The 26,519-nt window shown below is 39.0% G+C and overlaps 1 protein-coding gene across 4 annotated transcripts in view; it reads left to right on the top strand.

The window, feature by feature from the left end:
- The window catches only part of SPIDR (scaffold protein involved in DNA repair), a 487,708-nt gene that overhangs the window by 191,129 nt on the left and 270,060 nt on the right, over positions 1-26,519 (top strand). The window lies entirely within an intron of this gene.

The following is a 26,519-nucleotide window of genomic DNA, read 5'->3' on the forward strand; positions in this document are numbered from 1 at the left end:
CCATAGCTTTCAGACTTCTGTGACTGTGATCCCTAGTAAAAAATACACCTTATGCATTGAGGAGGGCACCTTTTGGGATGAGCACTGGGTGTTGTATGGAAACCAATTTGACAATAAACTTCATATATTGAAAAATAAAAAAGAAATAAAAAAAAAAGAAATACACCTTATATAATCTCCCAGTGCACATATGATTTACATGCATGCACATACCCCTGAAACGTTTTTTAAACAACACTAACCTTAATATGTGTGATATACTCTGCATTGTCTTTTATTTTTCCCATAATCCTAATCTCACTAAATTGATATAGGTCCCTTCTAATAAATTGCAAGATGTAGTTTGAAAGTTGCTACTACAAGCAAGTGACTGAAAACTTGTTTTTTAACAAATTGTTTGATGTTAAAAATATTTCATATACCTGGAAAAGCTCCCTCTTCTGTGAGACTGTGTTTTTTTTTCATGGTTTCTTCTTGAGTGGTCTTTCCATTAGGAGTCGGGGAAGAGGTAAGTGGGAATGGTCATCTATTAGTTTTCTCTCCAGGGGGTTCCTTGGAATATGCATCTCAACAGGCTCACAGTTTATTTTGGCACATGTTAGCATGCAAAATAGAACAGCAGTGTTAGATAAAATACTCAACCAGTATGTTGTCAACTGTTGCACTTTTCTCTGGAAGACTTTTTAATTTTGATCTCATTCATTATCTTTAAAATCCCTCCCAGCTGGCACCTGGCTAGCTCAGTCAGTGGAGCATTTGACTTTTGATCTCGGACACGTGAGTTCGAGCACTGTGTTGGGTATAGAGATTACTTAAAATGTAAAAATCTTAAAAAATAAAATGAAGTAAAATTCTTCCCAGCTATCTTCTAGCAACTGCCTTCTCTCACATTCTTGTATTAGAGAGTATTATAATATGACATATGTTATCAGGATGACCTGATACATATGACCCAAGAATACTTTTTTTTATTACAGGATGCTATGAATCAGCCCATTGTTACATTTATTACCTTGTATCTTATCTTTTTTATATATAAAAGATTATATTAAATAATCATCTTCACAACTCATTTGATTAGTCAGAAAACCAGGTATACATAAAGATTGACAATGAGTTTTATTACTCAGGGAAGTCAGTAATAAATACTCTGGCATAAGCACAAAAAGAATTTAATAGTACTTATACCTGAAAGCCACAGGGAGAAAATTTCACTTCAGGCATATTGGTTTGAAAAGATTGGTGGGTCTTTTCCACATGGTAATTCACAGCTTCATGTCTGATAAAAAGAATGCTTTCTTTTCTAATATTTTACCAATGATTTTCATTGATCTGCAGAGACATATACCCCTCCTTGAACTAATCACTATTGAGGTAGAGTATAATAAATAGCCCTGTAATTAACTTGTGATCTTTTTCAAGACTTATTTAATAAAAATAAGTATGCTTTGTGATTTTAGAATATATTTTTTCATTTTAACCTTTCAGTAATCTTTCATATTCTATTTATAAATATTTACCTGTACATACGCAACCTCTCAAATGTGAATGTCCTTGATTTGGAGTGATCATTTTCTCCTATAATCTATCCACTTCCACCTCTAACTAGTTTCTGTTTAACTTTGTGTCACTCATCATTTTGAATTTAATTTGGAGTTTTATGCATTATAAATTTCTTTTGTTCTGCTTCAACCAGAAAAATATGGCCATGCCACCTAAATTCTCAAACTTACCCTTCTTTTCTATTCTGCTTTTGCCTCCATTCTTTTGAAGTAATTATATAAGAGAATGGTAAGCTTGGATTTCTTTCTGACTTGATATAAATATTTGACTTGGTCGGGGCACCTGGGTGGCTCAGTCGGTTGAGCGTCCGACTTTGGCTCAGGCCATGATCTCACAGTTTGTGAGCTCGAGCCCCGCATTGGGCTCTGTGCTGACAGCTCAGAGCCTGGAGCCTGCTTCAGATTCTGTGTCTCCCTCTCTCTCTGCCCCTTCCCTGCTCATACTCTGTCTCTCTGTCTCTCAAAAATGAATAAACGTTAAAAAAAAAATTAAAAAAAAATATTTGACTTGGTCAATTTCAATGAAGCAACTTTTATTTTAGTGATATAGGCCAACTTTGTATTGAGAGGTTGGGATGAGGTCATGAGCCACAGGATGGAAAAGACAGGACAGGAAGAATGGAGGACAGGAGGATAGCAAACAGAGTGACTGGAATACCTAGCTTTTCCTTGGAGTCTGGCCACTGCACACTTAAAAAGCCAGGACATTGTGGGGCCCCTGGGTGGCTCAGTCGGTTGAGCGTCTGACTTCGGGCCAGGTCATGATCTCATGCTTCGTGAGTTTGAGCCCCACTTCGGGCTCTGTGCTGACAGCTTGGAGCCTGGAGCCTGCTTCGGATTCTGTGTCTCTCTGCCTCTCTCCCGCTCACACTTTCTCTCTTTCGAGAATAAATAAACATTAAAAAATAATCTTTTAAGAAAACAAAACATTGAAAGTACCACCTATATGCTACGTTAGTGTTCATGCCACATCCTATTTTCTTTTTCCTCATGAAAAAGTAGAATGGTAATTCTTGAGGGTTCTTAGAGATCTTCCAGTCTCAGCTCCTCTTTGGGGGATGGAGACAGTATGTTGCCTAGAAGAGGGAAGTGACTTGCTCTGATTATTCAATTAAAGGAAGAAACAGGACTAAAACCATAGCCACCTGACTGCCAGAGTCATGCTCTTTCCATGGTACCACATCCTGCCTCATGAAAATAATTTTTTTCACTTCTCTACCAATTTGCTCTCTTTTTTTAATGTTTCTTTATTTTGAGAGAGAGAGAGAGAAAGAGAGAGGGAAAGAGACTGAGTGCAAGCAGGGTAGGGGCAGAGAGAGAGGGAGTCACAGAATCTGAAGCAGGCTCCAGGCTCTGAGCTGTCAGCACAGAGCCTGACGCAAGGCTTGAATTCAGGAACCATGAGATCATGACCTGAGCTGAGGTCAGATGCTTAACTGACTGATCCACCCAGGAGACCCTCTACCAATTTGCTCTTGATATTACAATTGAGGAATCCACAAACACCCCAGGTTGAATTTTATGTGTCAAATAAGGTATCTATTTTGAATTTTTGTTGGCTTTATAGTCTTGAAATATTGTAAATATGCTCAAGGTGAGAGGAAGACTTGGACAAACTTTAATTTGAACCATAAATTCCTAAGAAACTATTGGGGGAAAATAGCTTCTGTCTGTCTTTTTTTCTCCTTTGACTTTGTCCTTATCACTGTTGTATCACATTTGGAGGTTTACTGTATGGCAGGTACAATGCTGAGGCTTACTGCATATTAAACCATTTAGTATGCAAAATAATGCTCTAAGATTCAGTTTGCTTTTCTTATTTTCTAGATGAAAAATTTGTAGATTGAATATATGGTATAGATGCGGAAGCCCAGGTTTGATGTTATCTCTGTTGTCCATGTTCTTAATCACTAATCCGTGTGGGCCTTCATTAGATTATGTGCTTGGGCTGGAGAAAGTTAGGATTAAGAAGGCAAGTGATTAAGGAACCAGCAAAATTAGAAATATTCATACAAATGTCATTTTTGTTTGGGAAAAGGTAGTCTTTCAACATGTAGTTAGTTCCGTGTTGCATTCTTGAGACGACACTAAGCATAGGACGTAAGTTTGAAGGTTATCTAAATAATGAATCTTTTGTAGGATGCCCTCAAATCTTATTATTTTGATAGGGAGATGGCGGATTGTCTTCTTAATTATTCATGTTAACATATAATAGAAATCACTCTACATTGTTGTCCTACCTTCTCATAGTGAATTGACCACAAATTGTTAAGCACAGAATAGAAAGTATCTTCTAGAGGTTGAAATAGAAAAATACCAGGTCAAATAAGTGTGACTGGGTGCCTGGAATGAAGAGAGGGAATATGACCTTTTATTTGGTTCATAAATAAATATGACCTTTTATTTGGTTCATTCCTTATTTGGAATGTTCCTTATGATTTGCCTTCTTTTATTTTTTTTATTTTTATTTTTTTTACTGTTTATTTATTTTGAGAGAGAGGTAGTGGGGGAGGGGAAGAGAGAATCCAAAGCAGGCCCTGTGCTATCAGCACAGAGCCCAAAGCAGGTCTCTATCTCACAAACCATGAGATCATGACCTGAGCCGAAATCAGGAGTCAAAGGTTTAACCGACTGAGCCACCCAGGTGCTCCATAATTTCCTCTTTGAATTTGGGGATAGAGGTTATATAAATTATACCACAAATAAAAGACAAAAGCAAAAGAAAACAAAAACAAAGAGCTAAAAACTAATCCATTAATTTCATATATGAATGGCCCATCTCCAATAGATTTTTGTCTTAAAGTCTGAACATCTTTAGATTTAGATTTTATTTTTTGTTTCTTTCTCTTAGATGAATTTCTTACTTTTGAGATCTCTTAGACCCTCTGCTTGGTGTCTTGTAATACATTGTACTATTTTTCTCATTCTTTTTGATATAACTTCTATTGTATTAGGAAGAATATTTCACTGTGCTTTGTGGCCTGGCAGAAGAAATTTTTTCTTTCAGTATACAAAATTATATTTTCTTATTTCTATATATTTATAGTAACTGGATAAGTAAAAGAAAAACTTAAAAATATTAAATAGAAATAGCTCCCACTACCCCCAAATCCCAAGAAAAAAAAATTTAGTAAACAGCTGAGATTCAGTGATGGATTTATTAAAATATCTATATTATTAATCTCTCTGAGCCTTTTAATTTCCCGATCATAAGTGAATGTAATAGTACGTCACCTAATGAGCTTGTGCTGACAATAAATCTGATTCTGCATGTAAGCACAAACAGCTGTGAGACAGAGTCAGCACTCAATAGGTGGTGAAAATAAACAGACACTGAATTATTCTGAGGTCATTTTCATACCAGACTGGTAGTTCAGAAGCAACCAAAATCAGCTTCTCCTTCTCTTCCTTGGGGTTTACATGTACCTTTGGGTTAACAAGGTACTGAAGTCACAGTTCCATTTTATTTCTTACACACAGAAGTGGCTTGTTCATCTTAGGTTAATTTTGACTGAATACATTGGGCGTGGCTTTCCCTTCTTCTGATGGGTTTACTGAGAAACCTAGGAATTTTATGAATCAGGTCTTAATTTTTGGTTTAGAAATTAAGTGTAGCATCTCTCTTAGTCTTTATTTCCTTCAGATATGAGAAATAATGGTTTATGAAATTAATATGTAGTTTGTAATTATTTAGCTTGTGGCCTTCTTACATTTGTTCCATTTGAGGAGTATCATCCAATTAATCCATAACAAGGAGGGGTGTGAACTTGCTTATTGATTTGAAATGTTTGAGTGAATGTCTCCAACGTATCTGTCTGCCTTTAAAAAAAAAAAGCAAAACATTTTATTAGGAGATAGTTGTAGATTGACATGTAACTCATACATTTAAAAGAAATAATACAGAATGATTCTCTGTGTCCTTTGCCTGCTTTCCCCCAATGATGACATCTTTCCTAACTGTACTATGACAGCACAACCCAAATATTGTTCCAGGATACAATTCACTGACCTTATTCAAATTTTACCAGTTTTACATGTACTTGTCAGTTTGTGTATATATTTTGTTTATGTAATTTTATCATGTATAGATTCACATGCCCACCACTATAGTCAGTATACAGAAGCATCCATCACCACAAGAATCCCTTCATGCTACCCACAGCCATCTCTTTCCCACCCTTCTCTCTAATACCTTAAAACCATGAATCTTACCATTTCCATAGTTTTGTCATTTCAAAACTGTTATATAAATGGAATAATATGGGGGGGCGCGCCTGGGGGCCTCAGTTGGTTAAGCGTCTGACTTCAGGTCATGATCTCACAGTTTGTGGGTTCGAGCCCCATGTCGGGCTCTGTGCTGACAGCTCAGAGCCTGGAGCCTGCTTCAGATTCTGTGTCTCCCTCTCTCTCTGCCCCTCCCCTGATCACGCTCTGGTGTGTTCTCTCTCTCTCTCTCAAAAATAAACATTAAAAAAATTTTTTTAAATGGGATAATATGGTGTGTAACCTTTCAGGATTGGCTGTTTTCACTCGGCATAATTCCCTCAAGATTTGATTGTGTATATATCAATAGTTAACTTCCTTTTATTAGTGAGTAATTTTCTATGATGTGGATATACCAGTTGTTTAACTGTGCACCTACTAAGGGACATTTTGATCATTTCCAAATTTGGGCTATTACAAATAAAGGTGCCATGAATGTCAGTGTACAAGTTTTTGAGTGAACATAGGCCTTTATTTTTCTGCTACAAATGATCAAGGGAGCAATTGCCAGGTGTTATAGTAAGGGCATGTCTAGTTTTATAAGACAGTGCATATTTCAAATATTCCAGTGAATATTTCTAAAATAATAAAAAAAATTTTAACACCTTTGCTTTGTGGATTTTAATTTTTTCTTTTCTTCCCTCTTGTATAGCTTACTTTTCTGGGCTATTTTATAACAACCACTTATACCATTTAATAATCAGTTTTGTTTTCCCTGTTTGTTCCTCCAAGTACATTTCAGTATAAAAGACATAGTTCAAGATTCTTCAAACTTGAATAAATTTTAAATGTGTGTCTATTTCCTTGGCTGTTTTTTTGTGATCACTAAGGCCGGATTGACCTAGCTAGCTGCTTAGAGAACAGAGAGAAACATGTGTGCTGCACACGAAGGCTAGTGCAGATGGGCACGTGAGATGACAGGCAGAGAAGAGGCGGTGCAGGGGCCTGATCACTCAGCTCCTGGAGTCTGTGATTGGATTTTCTTAAAATTTATTGAAGTGTAATTAACATATGTTGTATTAGTTTCAGGGGTACAACATACTGATTCAGCAATTCTGTACATTACTCAGTGCTCACCATAAGTGTAGTCACCATACAACGTTATTACCTTATATTTATTGTTGACTGTACTAACTGTATTCCCTATGCTGTGCTTTTTATTTCCATGAATTATTTACGTTATAACTGGAAGTTTGTACTCCTTAATCTCCTCTACTTTGCCCATCACCACCGCCCCCGTCTCACCTTCCAGTGTGATGCCTTCGAAATACGTATTTTAAAAGGTGTCTGTGGAATAGGGAATGGAAGATCACAGAGTCAGAAGAAACATATTTCCTAGATTTCTTTTCAGGAACCATTCTATTTTTCTTCTTTTTGAAGGGAAACAGTTTTCCAACACTGCTTTGCCATGGCCAGTTTTTATTATGTGATATCCAAAGCATTTCGTGTGTTTATTGACCCATTAAATCCTCACAATAACCCTTCCAGTTGGATCTTCTATTTAGAGACAGGCACAGCCCTGTGTGTTCGTGTCAGTCTGCCTCAGTGGCCTGTGATAAAGGCCCATCTTGTTCTAGGTAGTTTGTTGGGAGGCAGATCCAGGCAGGCACTGAGAGCGTATGCTCATGGCATGACTGAGTTCTGGAGACATGAGCGTAGCAAAGTCTGTCTCCCAGTTCTCCTGTTCATCCTCTGTTCAGTAAGGGCATGACAAGAAGTTTCTCAATGTGGTATCTAAGTTTTTAAACTAAAAATTGTTAAGGATATTCTTAGATGGACAAAACCAGTGAGCTCCTTGTAATGTTTAAGAATACAGAGTAGGAGTACTGATGCATAGGAGCACTTGTACCCCAGTGTTTATAGCAGCACTCTCAACAATAGCCAAATTATGGAAAGAGCCTAAATGTCCATCAACTGATGAATGGATAAAGAAATTGTGGTTTATATACACAATGGAGTACTATGTGGCAGTGAGAAAGAATGAAATATGGCCCTTTGTAGCAACGTGGATGGAACTGGAGAGTGTGATGCTAAGTGAAATAAGCCATACAGAGAAAGACAGATACCATATGTTTTCACTCTTATGTGGATCCTGAGAAACTTAACAGGAACCCATGGGGGAGGGGAAGAAAAAAAAAAAAAAAAAGAGGTTAGAGTGGGAGAGAGCCAAAGCATAAGAGACTCTTAAAAACTGAGAACAAACTGAGGGTTGATGGGGGGGTGGGAGGGAGGGGAGGGTGGGTGATGGGTATTGAGGAGGGCACCTTTTGGGATGAGCACTGGGTGTTGTATGGAAACCAATTTGACAATAAATTTCATATATTTAAAAAAATAAAATTAAAATAAAATAAAAAGAATACAGAGTAGGAGAAAAAAAAGATAAGTGAAACCAAAAAATCAAAAGATGGTCTTCAGATAAGTAATTTTTCACTGAGATTTTTGTTCTAAAAAATTCACTCTAGACTTGAGAAAGAAGAAGATGGGGGAGGGGCAGAGAAACAAGTAAAATTAATGAAGTACAGTAGCATTTACTGGCATCCAAAGCAGGATTCTCTCTCAATTTTCTTTTTCCTCAACTTGCTACTATATGTTGAGAGTTGTCACTAAGCATATGTATGTGAGTTCTCATTTTAGAACACCCTTTGATATGCCTGTAAAAGTAAAAATGCTGTAAGTTTTCTGTACACATGTATGTGTTTCAAAAGTAATAAATATGTTGTCTTGAACTTAGAATAGTATTACAAGAGCAAAGAATGAACTTAGTTATTCATATTGGTATTAATATTTAATAGCTTTTTACTAGAATTTTTTTATTTTTTTACTTTTTGCCAGTGGGTCATGAACAGCTGAAACTTTGTGACGTGTAGGCCACAAAAAACTATAACATCTGTCGATGCCTTTCTCCAACACTGCTTCGATAGCATCCTGATCTGCTGCCCGGGAAACCTTGTTTTCCACTTACACCACTAGCCAGCCTCTCCCCAACCAGTTGACAGAATGCCCAGGCTGGCTCACCTAGAAGGGGTACTGAGTCTCCTTAAAACAAATTCCCACAGTTACTCAACTGCCAGACTCTATTAGATAACCTCACCATACACTGTTAGCGTACCTGCTTAGAGTAAATATGTTCAGATTTCAGGAGTTCTTATTTTTTCTTCTTTCTGTCATATTATTTTAATTTCCTAATATCTTCGCATTGAGAATAATTATTTCTTCATTTTCCCACCATGATTTTTGCAAAATTACATTCACTACCTTGTTATTTTTCCAGTGCCACGTTTTATTTTTATTTTTATTAAAAAAAATTTTTTTAAATGTTTATTTATTTTTGAGAGAAGGAGACAGAGCATGAGGGGAAGAGGGACAAAGAGAAAGGGAGACACAGAATCCGAAGCAGGCTCCAGTCTCTGAGCTGTCAACACAGAGCCCAACGCGGGGTCTTGAACTCATGAACTGTGAGATCATGACCTGAGCTGAAGTTGGACGCTCAAGCGACTGAGCCACCCAGGCGTCCCTCCAGTGCCACATTTTATGATACATGTCCCCATCAAAGGTTTTGTTGTTGTTGTTGTTTTTAATGTTTATTTATTTTTGAGAGAGAACACACAAGTGGGAGAGTGACAGAGAGAGGGGGGTACAGAGGATGTGAAGTGGGCTCTGAGTTGACAGAAGAGAGCCCAGCCTGATTCAGGGCTCGAAATCATGAACCACAAGATCACAATCAGAGCCAAAGTCAGATGCTTAACAGACTGAGCCACCCAGGCGCACCCCAGTTCTGTTATTTTTTACGGGTTTTTTCCTTTCTCCTCCAAAAAATAGTCTCTGTATTTAGGGGGGGAAATCTGCCATTTATTATTTCTTTTTGGATTTCTGAATGTTAGACTTGGAAATTTTTCAGAGATGATGCAAATAAGACAGTTCAGACTGATGCAGATAATACAGATGATGGCTCCTGCTGAATGCTCCTCCCTTCCAGACACTGAGTGAGGCAGTACACACACACTTCATTCCACCAGAGCCGCACTGTGCCTCCTAGACCACAAAAGGAACCAGAATGTTCTGCTGTTAGTCCATAGAATTAGAAATTGTTTGTTAAATGAAGAAGCTGATTTGGGGGTGGGAGACAGGGCTGCTACTCTTCTAAATTCTGTTTTCCACTGCCTATTGTTAAAAGGCCTTCTGTTTTGTTTTTGTTTTTGTTTTTAGATGTTTGAGGTCACTTCAGTTACCTAATTAAAAAACATTGATTCTCCTTTAAGTTGTGTTATAGAAAGTAAACAACCAAGTAATATTTAGTGTCTTTTTCTTTTTTTCTCTTTAAAAAACATTTTTTAAAATATTTATTTATGTTTAAGAGAGAGAGAGACAGAGTGGGAGTGGGGAGGGGTAGAGAGGGAGAGGGAGACACAGAATCCAAAGCAGGCTCCAGGCTCTGAGCTGTCAGCCCAGAGCCCGATGTGGGGCTTGAACTCACAGATTGCGAGATCATGACCTGAGCTGAAGTCAGACATTTAACCTACTGAAACCACCCAGGCACCCCTCTTTTTCTTTTATTTAAAATTTATTTATTTACTTTGAGAGACAGCAAGTGGAGAGGGGCAGAGAGAGAGGAAGAGAGAATCCCAAGCAGTCTTGATGCTGGCAGCACTAGCCCAACTCAGGGCTTAATCCCACAAACCATGAGATCATGACCTGATGAAATCATGACCAGACCTGAGATCAAGAGTCAGGCACTGAACCAACTAAGCCACCCAGGTGTCCCTATTTAGTGTCTTCTTCTATAAAATTGTCATGTACATCGTTTATGCGGAGGAAAATTTTTTGTGTGTCTATATTTCTGTGTTGATTTTAGTTATATGAAATATATGTCCTTTTCCCAAACTGCTGCTTTACTGGTGTTTAGAATCTGGTGGTGGAAACAGGATGGTGGCAAGAGAGGTCACGGATGAGGAGCTACACACGTAACTGTTTACTAATTCAATACCTGCTTGTTAAGGACCTGCTGTGCACCACACACTGTGCACCATGAATAAGCAAAATCTGGCCACTGCAATTATGGAACTTCTATTTTACTAACTAGATAGATGATATGCAAAGAAAGAATATAGGTGCAGGTTGGCATACTGAAGGACTTGTGGAGGGTTTAGGGTGGGCACCACACTGGACAGGCCGTGGAAGATAGCTTCAGATTTAGAGAGGGTACCTGTAGCCTCTGTCTAGGTTCTAGGACAGAATATCAAAGGAAGATAGCTAATGAGTTATGAAACATTGGAGGTTTTGTTTTTCATTAATGTTTTCCAGAAAAATTATATTTTATTTAACTGAGATTTTTTCTCAGCCCATTTTTTTTTCCTGTTTCTATTTTTCCCCAGTTTTGAGAAAAGCACTGTATAAGTTTAAGGTATACTGCATAAATATTTGACATGCAAATATTAAGTGATTCCAAGATAAGTGTAGTTAACATCCATCATCTCGTATAGATATAAAAGAAAAAGAAAAACTATTTTCTTCTTGTGATGAGAACTCTTAGGACTCCAGCATTAGCTATAGTCACCATGTTGTAGGTTACATCCCTACTACTAATTTATCTTATAACTGAAAGTTTACGCCTTTGGATAATCTTCGTCCAATTCTCTCCCCTCATCCCCCCACACTTGCTTCCCTCCACCTCTGGGAATCACATCTGATCTCCTTTTCTATAAATTTTGCGGGGGTGGTTGTTTTGTTTTGTTTTTTAATTCTACGTGTTAATGAGATCATACAGTATTTTTTCTTTCTTTGACTTATTTCACTTAGCATAATACCCTCAAGGTCCATCCATGTTGTCACAAATGACAAGATATTACCTTATTATAGCTGGATAGTATTCCATTGCATTTATATACATATATATGTATGTAATGCATAAATATACATATTAAATACTATATGTATACTATATATAAATGCATATATATGACATATATATGACGTTGAACATCTTTTCACGTGCCTGTTGGCCATCCAGATGTCTTCTTTAGAGAAGTGTCTATTCATGTTTTCTGCCCATTTCTTCACTGGGTTATTTGTTTTTCGGGTGTGGAGTTTGGTGAGCTCTTTATAGATTTTGGATACTAGCCCTTTGTCTGATATGTCATTTGCAAATATCTTTTCCCATTCCGTTGGTTGCCTTTTAGTTTTGTTGGTTGTTTCCTTTGCTGTGCAGAAGATTTTTATCTTCATAAGGTCCCAGTAGTTCACTTTTGCTTTTAATTCCCTTGCCTTTGGGGATGTGTCGAGTAAGAGATTGTTACGGCTGAGGTCAGAGAGGTCTTTTCCTGCTTTCTCCTCTAGGGTTTTGATGGTTTCCTGTCTCACATTCAGGTCCTTTATCCATTTTGAGTTTATTTTTGTGAATGGTGTGAGAAAGTGGTCTAGTTTCAGCTTTCTGCATGTTGCTGTCCAGTTCTCCCAGCACCATTTGTTAAAGAGACTGTCTTTTTTCCATTGGATGTTCTTTCTGCTTTGTCAAAGATGAGTTGGCCATATGTTTGTGGGTCTAGTTCTGGGGTTTCTATTCTATACCATTGGTCTATGTGACTTCCAGACTCATTCTATGAAGCCAGTATTACTTTGATTCCTAAACCAGACAGAGACCCAGTAAAAAAAAGAGAACTACAGGCCAATATCCCTGATGAATATGGATGCAAAAATTCTCAATAAGATACTAGCAAATCGAATACAACAGCATATAAAAAGAATTCTTCACCGTGATCAAGTGGGATTCATTCCTGGGATGCAGGGCTGGTTCAACATTCGCAAATCAATCAACGTGATACATCACATTAATAAAAAAAAAAAGAGAAGAACCATATGATCCTGTCAATCGATGCAGAAAAGGCCTTTGACAAAATCCAGCACCCTTTCTTAATAAAAACCCTTGAGAAAGTCGGGATAGAAGGAACATACTTAAAGATCATAAAAGCCATATATGAAAAGCCCACAGCTAACATCATCCTCAATGGGGAAAAACTGAGAGCTTTTTCCCTGAGATCAGGAACACGACAGGGATGCCCACTCTCACCGCTGTTGTTTAACATAGTGTTGGAAGTTCTAGCATCAGCAATCAGACAACAAAAGGAAATCAAAGGCATCCAAATTGGCAAAGATGAAGTCAAGCTTTCGCTTTTTGCAGATGACATGATATTATACATGGAAAATCCGATAGACTCCACCAAAAGTCTGCTAGAACTGATACATGAATTCAGCAAAGTTGCAGGATACAAAATCAATGTACAGAAATCAGTTGCATTCTTATACACTAACAATGAAGCAACAGAAAGACAAATAAAGAAACTGATCCCATTCACAATTGCACCAAGAAGCATAAAATACCTAGGGATAAATCTAACCAAAGATGTAAAAGATCTGTATGCTGAAAACTATAGAAAGCTTATGAAGGTAATTGAAGAAGATATAAAGAAATGGAAAGACATTCCCTGCTCATGGATTGGAAGAATAAATATTGTCAAAATGTCAATACTACCCAAAGCTATCTACACATCCAATGCAATCCCAATCAAAATTGCACCAGCATTCTTCTCAAAACTAGAACAAGCAATTCTAAAATTCATATGGAACCACAAAAGGCCCCGAATAGGCAAAGTAATTTTGAATAAGAAGACCAAAGCAGGAGGCATCACAATCCCAGACTTTAGCCTCTACTACGAAGCTGTAATCATCAAGACAGCATGATATTGGCACAAAAACAGACACATAGACCAATGGAATAGAATAGAAACCCCAGAACTAGACCCACAAACGTATGGCCAACTAATCCTTGACAAAGCAGGAAAGAACATCCAATGGAAAAAAGACAGTCTCTTTAACAAATGGTGCTGGGAGAACTGGACAGCAACATGCAGAAAGCTGAAACTAGACCACTTTCTCACACCATTCACAAAAATAAACTCAAAATGGATGAAGGACCTGAATGTGAGACAGGAAACCATCAAAACCCTAGAGGAGAAAGCAGGAAAAGACCTCTCTGACCTCAGCCGTAACAATCTCTTACTCGACACATCCCCAAAGGCAAGGGAATTAAAAGCAAAAGTGAACTACTGGGACCTTATGAAGATAAAAATCTTCTGCACAGCAAAGGAAACAACCAACAAAACTAAAAGGCAACCAACGGAATGGGAAAAGATATTTGCAAATGACATATCAGACAAAGGGCTAGTATCCAAAATCTATAAAGAGCTCACCCAACTCCACACCCGAAAAACAAATAACCCGGTGAAGAAATGGGCAGAAAACATGAATAGACACTTCTCTAAAGAAGACGTCCGGATGGCCAACAGGCCCATGAAAAGATGCTCACGTCGCTCCTCATCAGGGAAATACAAATCAAAACCACACTCAGATATCACCTCACGCCAGAGTGGCCAAAATGAACAAATCAGGAGACTATAGATGCTGGCGAGGATGTGAAGAAACGGGAACCCTCTTGCACTGTTGGTGGGAATGCAAATTGGTGCAGCCACTCTGGAAAGCAGTGTGGAGGTTCCTCAGAAGGTTAAAAATAGACCTACCCTATGACCCAGCAATAGCACTGCTAGGAATTTACCCAAGGGATACAGGAGTACTGAGGCATAGGGGCACTTTTACCCCAATGTTTATAGCAGCACTCTCAACAATAGCCAAATTATGGAAAGAGCCTAAATGTCCATCAACTGATGAATGGATAAAGAAATTGTGGTTTATATACATAATGGAGTACTACATGGCAATGAGAAAGAACGAAATATGGCCCTTTGTAGCAACGTGGATGGAACTGGAGAGTGTGATGCTAAGTGAAATAAGCCATACAGAGAAAGACAGATACCATATGGTTTCACTCTTATGTGGATCCTGAGAAACTTAACAGAAACCCATGGAGGAGGGGAAGGAAAAAAAAAAAAAAAAGAGGTTAGAGTGGGAGAGAGCCAAAGCATAAGAGACTCTTAAAAGCTGAGAACAAACTGAGGGCTGATGGGGGGTGGGAGGGAGGGGAGGGTGGGTGATGGGTATTGAGGAGGGCACCTTTTGGGATGAGCACTGGGTGTTGTATGGAAACCAATTTGACAATAAATTTCATATATTAAAAAAAAAAAGAAAAATTTTTATGTTTATTTATTTTGAGAGAGAGCAAGCATGAGTGGGGGAGGGAAAGAGAGAGTTAGAGAATCAGAAGCAGGCTCCGTGCACTGTCAGCATGAAGTCCAACAGGGGGCTCCCTCTCATGAACCGTGAGATTATGACCTTAGCAGAAATCAAGAGTCTGCCACTTAACTGACTGAGCCACTCAGGCATCCCAGGACAAGGTTTCTTTTTAAATATTTCTTTTATAGAAGAAAAAAATTGTCAAAATCACATACATTGTTTTTATAATTAAAGAAGGAAGGGGACACCTGGGTGGCTTGATCGAGGTGTCCGACTCCAGCTCAGGTCATGATCTTGCAGTTTGTGTGTTCAAGCCCCACATTGGGCTCTGTGCCGATGGCTCAGAGCCTGGAGCCTGTTTTGGGTTCTGTGTCCTTCTCTCTCTCTGCCCCTTCCCGGCTGGTGCGTGTGTGTGCGCGCTCGCTCTCTCTCTCTCTCTCTCTTTCTCTCTCAAAAATAAACAATAAAAAAATTTTTTTAAAGAAGAAGGGAGAAAAATGTGAAGTAGCAAATTGCACCTTAGATTTTACTTATGAACCCCTAAAATGTGTATCATTGTGTCAGGAGGTGAACAATTCAATAATTTATTGAGACTGGTTTTTCCAGTGAGACAGTTTTTCAAAATGCAGAGTACAAGCTGTTCTTTGTCCTTGAGCATGATCAGCAGTGAACATTCTCAAAGGTTTGGTTTTGTAATCTCTGATGCCACCACAAGTTCCCATTAGGCACTCCCCCTGGAGCTCTCCTTGTTACTTGCACAAACCTCACATAGGCATTTCTGTGCTCCTGATGCAAAGGATGGCTGAGACTGGGAGAACACTGACCCTGAGGCCACCCACTGCCCCCAGGGTCCCTATAGCCAATCCCAGGAGTGGTGGCTGCATGACTTGAGAAGTGGGGTCCCATTGGCCTTGTTGGGAACCGGCAGCCAGAAATCTGGCCCCTGCCTCTTTCTCGTTGCTTTCAAGGGACCCTTCTGAGGCTGGGGAACCCCTGAAAATGAGGTCATTTTTCAGACTCACCCTTGAGTGGTCAAGAGAGGAAGAAGGAATGTCAGGGCCAATATCTTCTATTTGGAAATAGTGGTGTGAGCAGGAAGAAGAGCCAAGGGTCCTTTGTTGATATGTGTGTCCAAAAGTCTTATCTAATTGCTTTGATACAATATTTTCTCACAATTAAAGAAACTTGCGGTAGAAAACGTTAGGCTGATTATTTCTAGTATAGCAAATTGATTGGTAAACTAAGAGCCCTCTATTTAGATGAAAAATAATTGTTGGAAATACATGTGGTTTAATCTAAGTGTCTTAGAGTTGTGTTTTTAAAGTTAGGAAAGAGAGCTATGGTGAGCTGTTACTTTAATTTGTCCGATTTGGAGCAGTATTTTATACCTTTTAAATGTTTTGTTTCTGTGGGGACATAAGAGATTTTTGGTATAATAGGACAGGTTTATAAAACAATGTATGTTTATTTAGATTTACAAGATGAAGGGTGCCTGGGTGGCTCAGTTGGTTGAGCATCCGACTTGCTGACAACTCAGAGCCTGGAGCCTGCTTGGGATTCTGTCTCCCTCTCTCTCTGCCCCTCCCCACTCGAACTCTGTTTCTCTCTCTCTCTCAAAAGTAAACATTAAAAAAAATTTACAAGATGAGAACGACATGGATTGAAGAGTTGTTAGTTTTATAGTTCAGAGTCTTTAAAAAGTCCTTTGAGTTTTTTTCTTAAACTTCCGATCTACCTTATTTACCACCCTAGTTTCAAGTGAAGGAACTCTACTATGACCTACTCAGTATGGGTCAAGTCCAGTTTGGCTGGAGAGGGTTTGCTGCAGTTCCATTTCTTAACTTCCCCTTTCCTTTGGGGTCAAGGGAGCTGTCTCTGGATTATCTCCAGCTTCCCTCTAGCCAATAAAACCAGAAGGCCAATTACATGTTTAAGCTTTATTTTTTTCTTCTCTTTTCAATCCCTACCCACATTTAATATGGTTCTTTGCCATGATGTGCAAGAAGAATTCACAGGAATACTCTTTGCTGAGTTAGGTTAGGAAACAAACTATGATGTTAGTTTCTCCACTGTTAAAGCTGTGATTTCATGTCCTAAGTAACTATAATTTCCAATAATCATTTTAAGTGTAAGTTACCAGAGAAGTAAAGAGTTCATATTTAACTTTCATGTTGTCAAGTTATTTCATAACTTTATTAAAAATAAATGACGGTATCTGAGAAATAGAGGAAGGAATGCTTAATACCAAATTCCGATTTCTGGCTAATGTATCTGTCACACCTTGGCTGCTTCTGCCACATCCATTTTTACCATATTTAATAGAAGTAAATAATTTTTTGTGACTTTTATACATAAAAAATCTATAAAATGTGGTTTGGTGACACAGCAGAATTCAGTGATGCTTTTGGGTTCCCTGTAGATTTACTTAATCTCCACTTCTTTTTATATGAAAAGAAAAACAGTAGTTTACCGTTTTAAGATTGTTTACTCATTGGCCTGAGGTTTAAAAGAATCTTTATTTCTGTTTTCTGTTGTAAGTTATCCAAAAATAAGACTGCACAGTTAGCCCATTCTAAATGAATTATATAGTGTAAAACATGTTTCCTGTTGAATTCCATATGTGGTTCAGTAAATAAAAATTAATTCATAGTGTTAAATTGGGACCTTGTCAATGAAGAACATTATGTACATCTTAAAAACCCTGATTTCAACCATTAGGAAAGTATTGTCATTGGCAAGGCAACATTTTCATTGGCTTGTTCGAACCAATTGTCATTTTTACCCTGTATCCTAGTTCAGTATCCCACTGGCATTTATCCATGCTGTGAAATCTTGTTTATGTCATCTTAACCTTTCTACCAATCTAGTTTTCCAAATTTCTTCAGCTCATTTTTATTTTCAAAGGGATTATAGGTTTTTCACTTAGGATCCTATTGCCTGGAGAAGCCTGTTTCAAAGTACAAGCCCAAACTTGACTTTTCCTCATCTTTCAGTAGAGACTGCCAAGGAGGAATAAGTTGGCAGGACGGTGGCACTGCTCTTGGCAGCCCATGTGGTGTGAATCTTACTTAAAGAAGGTGCTCTAACAATGGGCTTATCACACAGTCCTATGTATCTTTCTGAACAGATGCAGTTGTAAATTTTTCTGTGACCAAATAAGAACCTTTTCAGCCTGCAAACTGAATAAACAAGTTCTTGGATTAGTAAAATGCCTTGTAAAGTTGTAAAAATTGGAAGTTGTGCTTTTGTACTTTGATAGTGATTTAAAAGAGTACGCGCGCACACACACACACACACACACACACACACACACTCTCTCTCTCTCTCTCTCTCTCTCTCTCTCTCTCTCTCAAAATAAATAAACATTAAAAGGAAAAAAAAGAGTAGTCAGGAGGCCTACTTTCACATCACTTTTCATCCCTGTGATGCTTCATTTCCATTAGTTGCTGTCTTCCTGCAGTGCTCACACAGCTGGTCACCCTTCCCTTAAGAAGAACAGTGCTCCCTCATGGATTGCCCCTTCCCGTGTTCATGTGCCTTCTTGGTTCTTTGCTGAACCCTTTTTTTGTGTGCAACTTCAGCCTCCTTAGGCTTCTGTCCTGGCCCTCTTCCTGTCCTATGTGCCTTTTGTGGGCAATCAAAGTTCTTCATGCTGTCTCCCCCAGGACTGCCTGGAGGTTTGGTAACTCTGTGTCCTGCTGCCTTTCTTGGCCCAGCCCTGGCCCTGCCGGCACCTAGGAATCCTGCAGGTCCCATAGACCCAGCATGCCCTAGCACTTGCATTCCTGGTCCATTAATTGAGCAGTCTTCACTTGGACTTTCTTATGCATGTTTTCAGTCCATCTCAACCCTAGATTCTGGTGATTCTGCCTCAGAACTATCTCTCAAGTCACATCTCTTCATTTATCCCATCTGCTACTATTCGGGCTCAAATTCCCTTGTGCCTGGATGATTGTGTCAGTCTCCTTCTGGTCTCCCTGCCACTGACCTTTCCTCATTTTCAGTCTATCAGGGTCATCATCCTAAAGAGGCAAATCTGATAATTTCACTGTTCTGCTTTAAAAGGTTTCTTTTGGAGGGCACCTTTTGGGATGAGCACTGGGTGTTGTATGGAAACCAATTTGACAATAAACTTCATATATTGAAAAAATAAATAAATAAATAAAAAATAAAAGGTTTCTTTTCACTGCCACTTGTCCTTGGAATAAATGTTCACCACCTTTAAGCTGTCTTGTGTGGTATTCTTGGTCATGTGCCCAGCCTACCCAATGGTAGACTCATTTCCCACTGTTCTGTTTATGTGCTACCCCACGCATGTGCACAACACTGAGTCCCTCCTTCAAAGGTCAGTTATATCCTTCATGAAATGTTTGGTAACTGGGCCTAATATACTTTTCTGTCTTTGGGTGTAATTTTACCTCCAGTATCCTGTTATACTGTAATTACACAAAGTATAAGTAAATAGTAGCTGAGCAAAGTGCTGCAAAGATGTACAGGCCTTACCTACCAACTCTGAGGAGTGCCTGCTATCTCAGGAAGTGTTGTAGATGTCAGTGGTGAATTTAAACACATCACATGACATCTGAGTGCAAACATGGTCCTAGTCGGGAGATGTTGGTTTTGGTCCCAGCTCTGCCAGAGCCAAAAGCATACGTGAGTCATGTGATCTGTGCCTCACTTTCTTTACTGATAAGAGTGGACTTTGCTAGACCTTACATTCTTTCTACTTTTAAAACTCTGTTTTGCTCTTTTACCTTGTCTTGTGTGGTGTTCCCATGTACAGGCACTCCAGGCGTTTTTCGCTAAGTAGTCCCTTTAAGTGTTTTACTTCCCTCGCACTTTTTCTGTGATTAGAATTCCCTGGTCTCTTACTGCCTGCCTTTCAAGAGAGGCACTTTCCTGACATCATCTCATTTTATTCCTTAAGCTGATTTCCCTTCTCCTTTCCTTCCCCCTTCCCTGTTAGTGTTTGTTACAATGTTGTTGAAAAGAGATAGCACGCATGACTAAAATACCTACTTTTGTTTAGTAGTTGTGAATTTGCTGTCCTCCTATTGGGACATGCGCAGCTCTGGCTAATTATAGATTTTGCCCATTTTGCTGGAACTTAAAGTGACTTGACTAATGAATTAGAAGTTGTTCATTAGAATATCTTTTATGAAGAGTTGTAACAACAGAAGGGGCGAGGGTTGAAGGTTGATATTGGAATAAATATCAAAAATAACGTGGCAGCAGAGGCACCCTTGATTGTATTTTCAGCTCTTTGTGCCACACAGATTTATAGTATTTCCACACGCAGAGGGTGTGCTGTTCTGTGCAGACGCACGTGCACTTCGGGCCTTCTTCAGGACTGTTTAGAGGAGGGTGGGTATGAACCCCTGAATCTCTGGAGCACTTTTCTAATCGTCCACAATTAGTAATTTACTATTTTATAATTTTTAAAATTTTTCTCATCACACTTATTTTTCAGTTGATGTTTCATTTATAAAAGAGATATTTAAATATTTCTGTACTTTCTCTTTAGCCTTATGATCTTTTAAAAGTTGTTTTCAGTGTGATTTTTGGACACCAGTTTAAACCTATTTTCCAAGCTAAAAATACTACCTACAGTGCTACAAAATAAGGTGGTTTAAATGAGGAAGTTTTTTTTAATAAGGAACACCTTGCTTTGTGAGTACTCAGAGTGGAAGGAAGCAGTTATGTACACTCAGTGGTCCTATACACTTCACACCTTGGAAAGGCTAACCTATAATAGCCCCTGTCTCAGTCATCTCAGGTTGCCATAACAAAGTGCCACAGACCGGGCGGCTTAAACGACGGACATTGACTTTTCACAGTTTTCGAGCTGGAATTCTGAGATTAGGTTGTCAACCAACATGATCCAGTTCCAGTGAAAGCTCTCTTCCTGGCTTGAAGGCAGCTGCATCTAGCTGTATGCTCACATGACCTCTTTGTGCACAAGAAGAAAGAGATTGCTGGTGTCTCTTCTTATAAGGATACTAATCCTAATGAATCAGCCCCCCCCCCCCCTATCTTTATGACCTCAATTAACCTTAGTTCCTTCCTTAGAAGCACCATCTCTTATTATAGCTACACTGGAGATTAAGGTTAGGGCTTCACATATGAATTTGGGGGGACATTCAGTCCAAAGCATTCTGCCCCAAGCCTCCTAAAATTCATGCCCTTCTCACATGCAAATGAATTCATTTCATCCCAACAGCCCTGAAAGTCTTAACTCATTCCTGCATCAATTCTAAAGTCTAGTGTCCAAAATCTCATCTATATATCATCTAAATCAGAGGTGGGTGGGAGACTAGGTACCATTCGCCTTGTGGCATGATTCCTCAACAGCTATGAGCCTGTGAAACCAGACAAGTCAATGTGTTTCCAAATACAATGCTGGGACAGGTATAGGATAGACATTCCCATTCCAAAAGGAAGAAATAGGAAGGACGAAAGGGGTAATAAGTCTCAAATAAGTCCAAAAACAACCAAGGAAAATTCCATTAGATTATAAGGCTCAAGGAAAATTCCCTTTGGTTCAGTGATCTGTTTTCCAGGTCTGCTGAGATGTCAGTGTCACCCTCATGGCTCTGTGGGGCCTTTCACCCTTATGGCTTTCTGCAGAGACCTCCACCACTGAGGGAAGGAGGGGGCATTTTAGCCCACCTAAACCAAAAAGGTAGACCCATCCTTTGAAACCCAGGAGAAATAATCAACCCTGCCCCCCAGGGCCTGTGGTGAGTGGCAGCCCTGATGGTCCCCTAATCGCCTTTGGAGTCCTACCGTTTTTTCGATGGATGATGCACAGTCTCAAAAGAATACCTCTAGGGGCGCCTGTGTGCTGCAGTCCATTAAGCTTCCCACTTGGGGACTTGAGCTCCATTCATGGTCTAGCAGTTCGTGGGTCAGGGCCCTGCCTCAGGTTCCCTGCTGTCAGCACGGAGCCAGAGAGCCTGCTTCAGATCCTCTGTGCCCTGTCTCTCTCTGTCTCTCTCTCTGTCTCTCTCTCTCTCTCTGTCTCTCAAAAATAAATAAACACTAAAAGAAAAAGAATAGCTTTGTTGTCATGTCCTGCAGAATGAAAGAAGTCCAGCAGCCTTCCTTCATTCTCTCTGGTATCTTTCTCCTTTACTTCAAACTGGTATTGTGTTTGCTGGTCCATCCCACAATCTCTTTATCAAGTGGTAGTCTAGCCACACCCTTGGTGTTCTCTTCGAACATGCTTCCTCATATTTTGCAGTGTGGGCAAGCTGAGAATTTTCTAAGTATTGAAGTTCTGCTTCCTTTTTGCTTAACAATTCCTTCTTCAATTCATCTCTCTCCCATATTTTACTCTTAAGAAGTCCAGAGAACCCAGGCTCTGCCTTTTACATTTTGGTTACAAATTTCTGCTGAATATCCATAATCTTGTTGCTCATAAGTTCCATCTTCTACAAAACACCTAGAACACAATTGAGCCAAGTTGTTTGCCACTTAATAACAAAAATTGCTGTCTTAGTCAGTTTGGATTATTATAACAAAAATATACTGGGTGGCTTAAACAACAGGTATTTCAGTCTCATAGTTCTAGAGGCTGGGAAGTCCAAGTTCAAGGTGCCAGTTGATTTGGTTCCTGGTGAAAACCAACTTCTTGGTTTGTAGATGGCCACCTTCTTGATGTATCCTCACATGGCGAAGAGAGAGAGAGATCATCTCTCTTGTGTCTCTCTTTGTAAGGGACTAATCCCATTCATAAAAACTCCATCCTCATGAGTTAATTATTTCCAAAAGCCCCACCTTCAAATGCCATCCCATTAGGGATTAGGACCTCAATATATGAATTTTGATGGGATACAAACATTCAGTTCATAGCAATTACCTTTCCTCCAGTTTCCAGTCATCTCTTCATTTGTTTGACACCTCACTAGAATTACCCTTAACATCCATATTTCTAGCATGTACCTCAGAACTCCAACCTCTACCCATTACCCAGCTCTAAAGCTACTTCCACGTTTTTAGATATTTGTTAGAGCAGTACCCAGCTTGAACTGTCATAACAAAATACCATAAACTGTCTGGTTTAAACAACAACAGAAGCTGGAAGTCCAAGATCAGGATACCGCCATAGTCCGTTTCTTGTGACAGCTCTGCTTTTCCTTGTTTTTAGGCAGCAGCTATCTGGCTGTGTGCTGTTGTGGCCTTTTCTCTCTGCTCCCAGTGAGATGGGGATTTCTAGTGTCTCTTCTTACAGGGACACTAATCCTATCAGATCTGAGCCCCACCCTGTGGACTCCTTCAAACTTAATTACTTTCTTGGAGGTCCTATCTCTAAATACAGCAAAACTGAGAGTTAGGACTTCAACATATGAATTTGTAGGGGACACACATTCAGTTCGGAGTACCCCCTCTTGTCCAGTTTTGTATAAACTTTGCTTAGGAATCTCTTGTCTTCCTGGAACCTTTGTATACTTTTTTCTTACTTAGATTCTTTAAAAACTGGACCTTCTATTGGCTCTTCACCCTCTCCTAAACAGTTCAGACTACCTCTGCAGAACAAGTCACAGTGACATTCCTGGTGGTAGCACTGTGACACTGTGATCCCAGGTGGCTGGTGTGCCCTGCTAAATTCTGATTGTTCTCATTGCTATAGACTGTGGTGAATATTCCAATCGCCCGGTCAGTATTGTCTAGTCTTTTTTTTGTATTTTTTTTTTTTTTTTTTAGAGTTGGGTTTCAGATTTCTGTTTCATGCTTAGGATTATTGTGGTTTTTGGCAAAGAATATTTTCAACTGGGTGAAAAGGCAAAAAAAAATGTAGAATCAAGAAGTGAAAGCACAATTGTTTATGGTTCAGTAAGCACTTGTGGTTAAGAAATGTGTCTGTTCATCATTGCCAGATGACTTAAAATTTTATGGGAGAACATAAATTTTAAACAAAAAGTAATTGTACTGTTTACAGAATATAAAGATGTGAATTTCTTCAGAATTTAGTTTTTAGGTATTGTAACCTAGACTTCCTGCTTGGGGCTTTCTGAATTTTATTGTGAAATTATATATGAAATGAATCTGATGGCAGCTTATCAAAATATTTACTCAGAAACTAAAGTTTTGACTTAACGAACATTAATAATGATGCAATATTGCAATTAATAAGAGTCTCACTCATTGAATACTCACAGGATCATAATATTGCCAGGTGTTTGGGAATCCTTGATAAAATTAGGCATAGTTATAATCTCTCAAAAGAAAAGATAGTGTGATTATATACAAACAAATACAATTCATATTTCAGTGCATAAAAAAAGCATTTGTAAAATACAGTGAATAGATAAAGTAGATCATTTGGATTTGATTTTGGAATGTATTGTTTGTTTATTTTTCTTCTTAGAGCATTACTTGAATCACAGTTAATTTGCATTCTATCTAGGTGCAGATCATATCCAGTTGAGGTAAGGTGGATTAGTTAAAATCATCTTGGTCAGCAGTGAAATTAAGGCTAGTGAAACAGTCCTCAGAGTTCTTGACATCAGTTTGAATTAAGGTTCACTTAGCTCATATATATCTATTGGTACTGATCCTGATACAGCACTGAGTTTATGGTTTAATGGACAAAAGTATCCATTTTATGTGTGAAAGTGTTGGTAAGAGGAGCAGAATGGCATAAAGGAGAGTAATAAACTCAGCTGGATGGAAAAAGAAAACTGTGTTCAGAAAGTTCAACTCTTTCTTAAAAGTATAGTCTAGTTTTTACCTTATTATAGAAATAATTTAAAGATATTAGAGTAAAGCTGGAGAATTTGAGGCTAGAGCAGTAAAAAATAACAGGTAACAAAGGTGTTTCTATGTAATGGAAAGTAGTTTGGATTTTTTCTGGTGGATAGCCATTGAAAGCTTCAAGCATGGTGGCAATTGATAAATTTACACTTAAAAAGAGCACCCTAGTGGGCCTTATGTACAATAGTTAGAATGGCCAGGTACTGGACTGGAGAGGTCAGTTAAGGTCAGGCTATTGTATTAGCTAAGAGGCATCTCAATATATCCAAAACTGGTATCTTCATTACCAGTAGTATCCCTTGTTAAGGCCACCCCCCTACACACACACACACACACACACACACACACAAAGATACCTGGTCATCTAGAAACCTTGCCTGTCTCAGTAGACATTAACTGTGTACTTCCCCTTTCTTAAGCCAAAACAATGGAGTCCTTCTTGACTGCTTTCTCTCATTTCCCACTTGCAGTTCATCAATAAAATTTGGTGGCTCTACCTTCAAAATATGTCTAGTTTTCAACCATTTCTTATCACCTCTGTCCCCACTTCCCAGGTACAAGCTACTATTACCTCTCCTGGATTGCCACAGTAGCCTTCTTTTTTTAAAATTTTTTATTATTTTTTTTTTACGTGTATTTATTTTTGAGAGACAGAGTGAGACAAAGTGAGAGTGGGGGAGGGGCAGAGAGAGAGGGAGACACAGAATCCAAAGCAGGCTCCAGGCTCTGAGCTGTCAGCACACAGCCTGACACGGAGTTCGAACTCACAAACTGTGAGATCATGACCTGAGCCGAAGTTGGACGCTTAACCGACTGAGCCACCCAGGCACCCCGCCACAGTAGCCTTCTAACTGGTTTCCCTACTTCTTCCCTTCTGCCCTCAGTCTGTTCTCAGCAAAGCAAATTATGTGCCTTCCTCATTGGCTTCTTCTGATCACACTCACCGGAAATACCCCAAGTTCACACAGTGGCCTTGACCTGTCTTCTTTCTGACCATTGTTCTTTAATCTCCTATCTGCTGCCATTCAGGGTCAAGCAGACTACTTTTAGTCCTAGCCAAAATAGGAGTGGACTCTTCTCTGAAATGGTGGAATGAACCTTTGGGGAAAGCTGAGACTTCTAATGGGGATATTAAAGCCACCAGAAAACCATCCTGTTTCTTTTGGCATTTGGAGGGCCTGAGCATAAGAAGTACTATAGACGATCACTTGAACTTGAGGCTAGGGATATTCTCATTCAAATGTATTCCTAGGACTCTAGCCCTTCATTTTATAAGGCTGGGATTTCCTGGATAAATATCAGAAGTTGATAGAATAGGACATAGAATTAGTTAAAGGTATTATTTAAAATTTCACAGGTAACTAACAGACGCATCCACATAAGACCATTTTGGTACTGGAGGTATGTATCATTTTGGGGGGTGGAGGGGGAAAGCTATAAAATACCTTTACTAAGAGTAAAATGTAAACTGATTATACCATGGTAATCCAGAGTGAGTAACAAGGAGAATTGTAATAATCATAGCCAGTGGTAACTGTATCAGAGTATCTGTTCAGGACAGAGGTCCTACCTGTATTGGAAGCAGGTGGACATTAAAATCTCCTGATGTCCATTCCTGAGCCTTGCTGTGCTATTCCCCCAACCTGTGTGTGTGTGTGTGTATGTGTGTGTCTGTCTGTCTGTCTGTCTGCATGTGTCTGTGTGTGCATGTACATGATGGGTGAGGACAGGATGCTGTATAGATTGGGATATCTATGA

Source organism: Panthera tigris, chromosome F2, assembly GCF_018350195.1.
Source record: "Panthera tigris isolate Pti1 chromosome F2, P.tigris_Pti1_mat1.1, whole genome shotgun sequence".
NCBI lineage: Eukaryota > Metazoa > Chordata > Mammalia > Carnivora > Felidae > Panthera > Panthera tigris.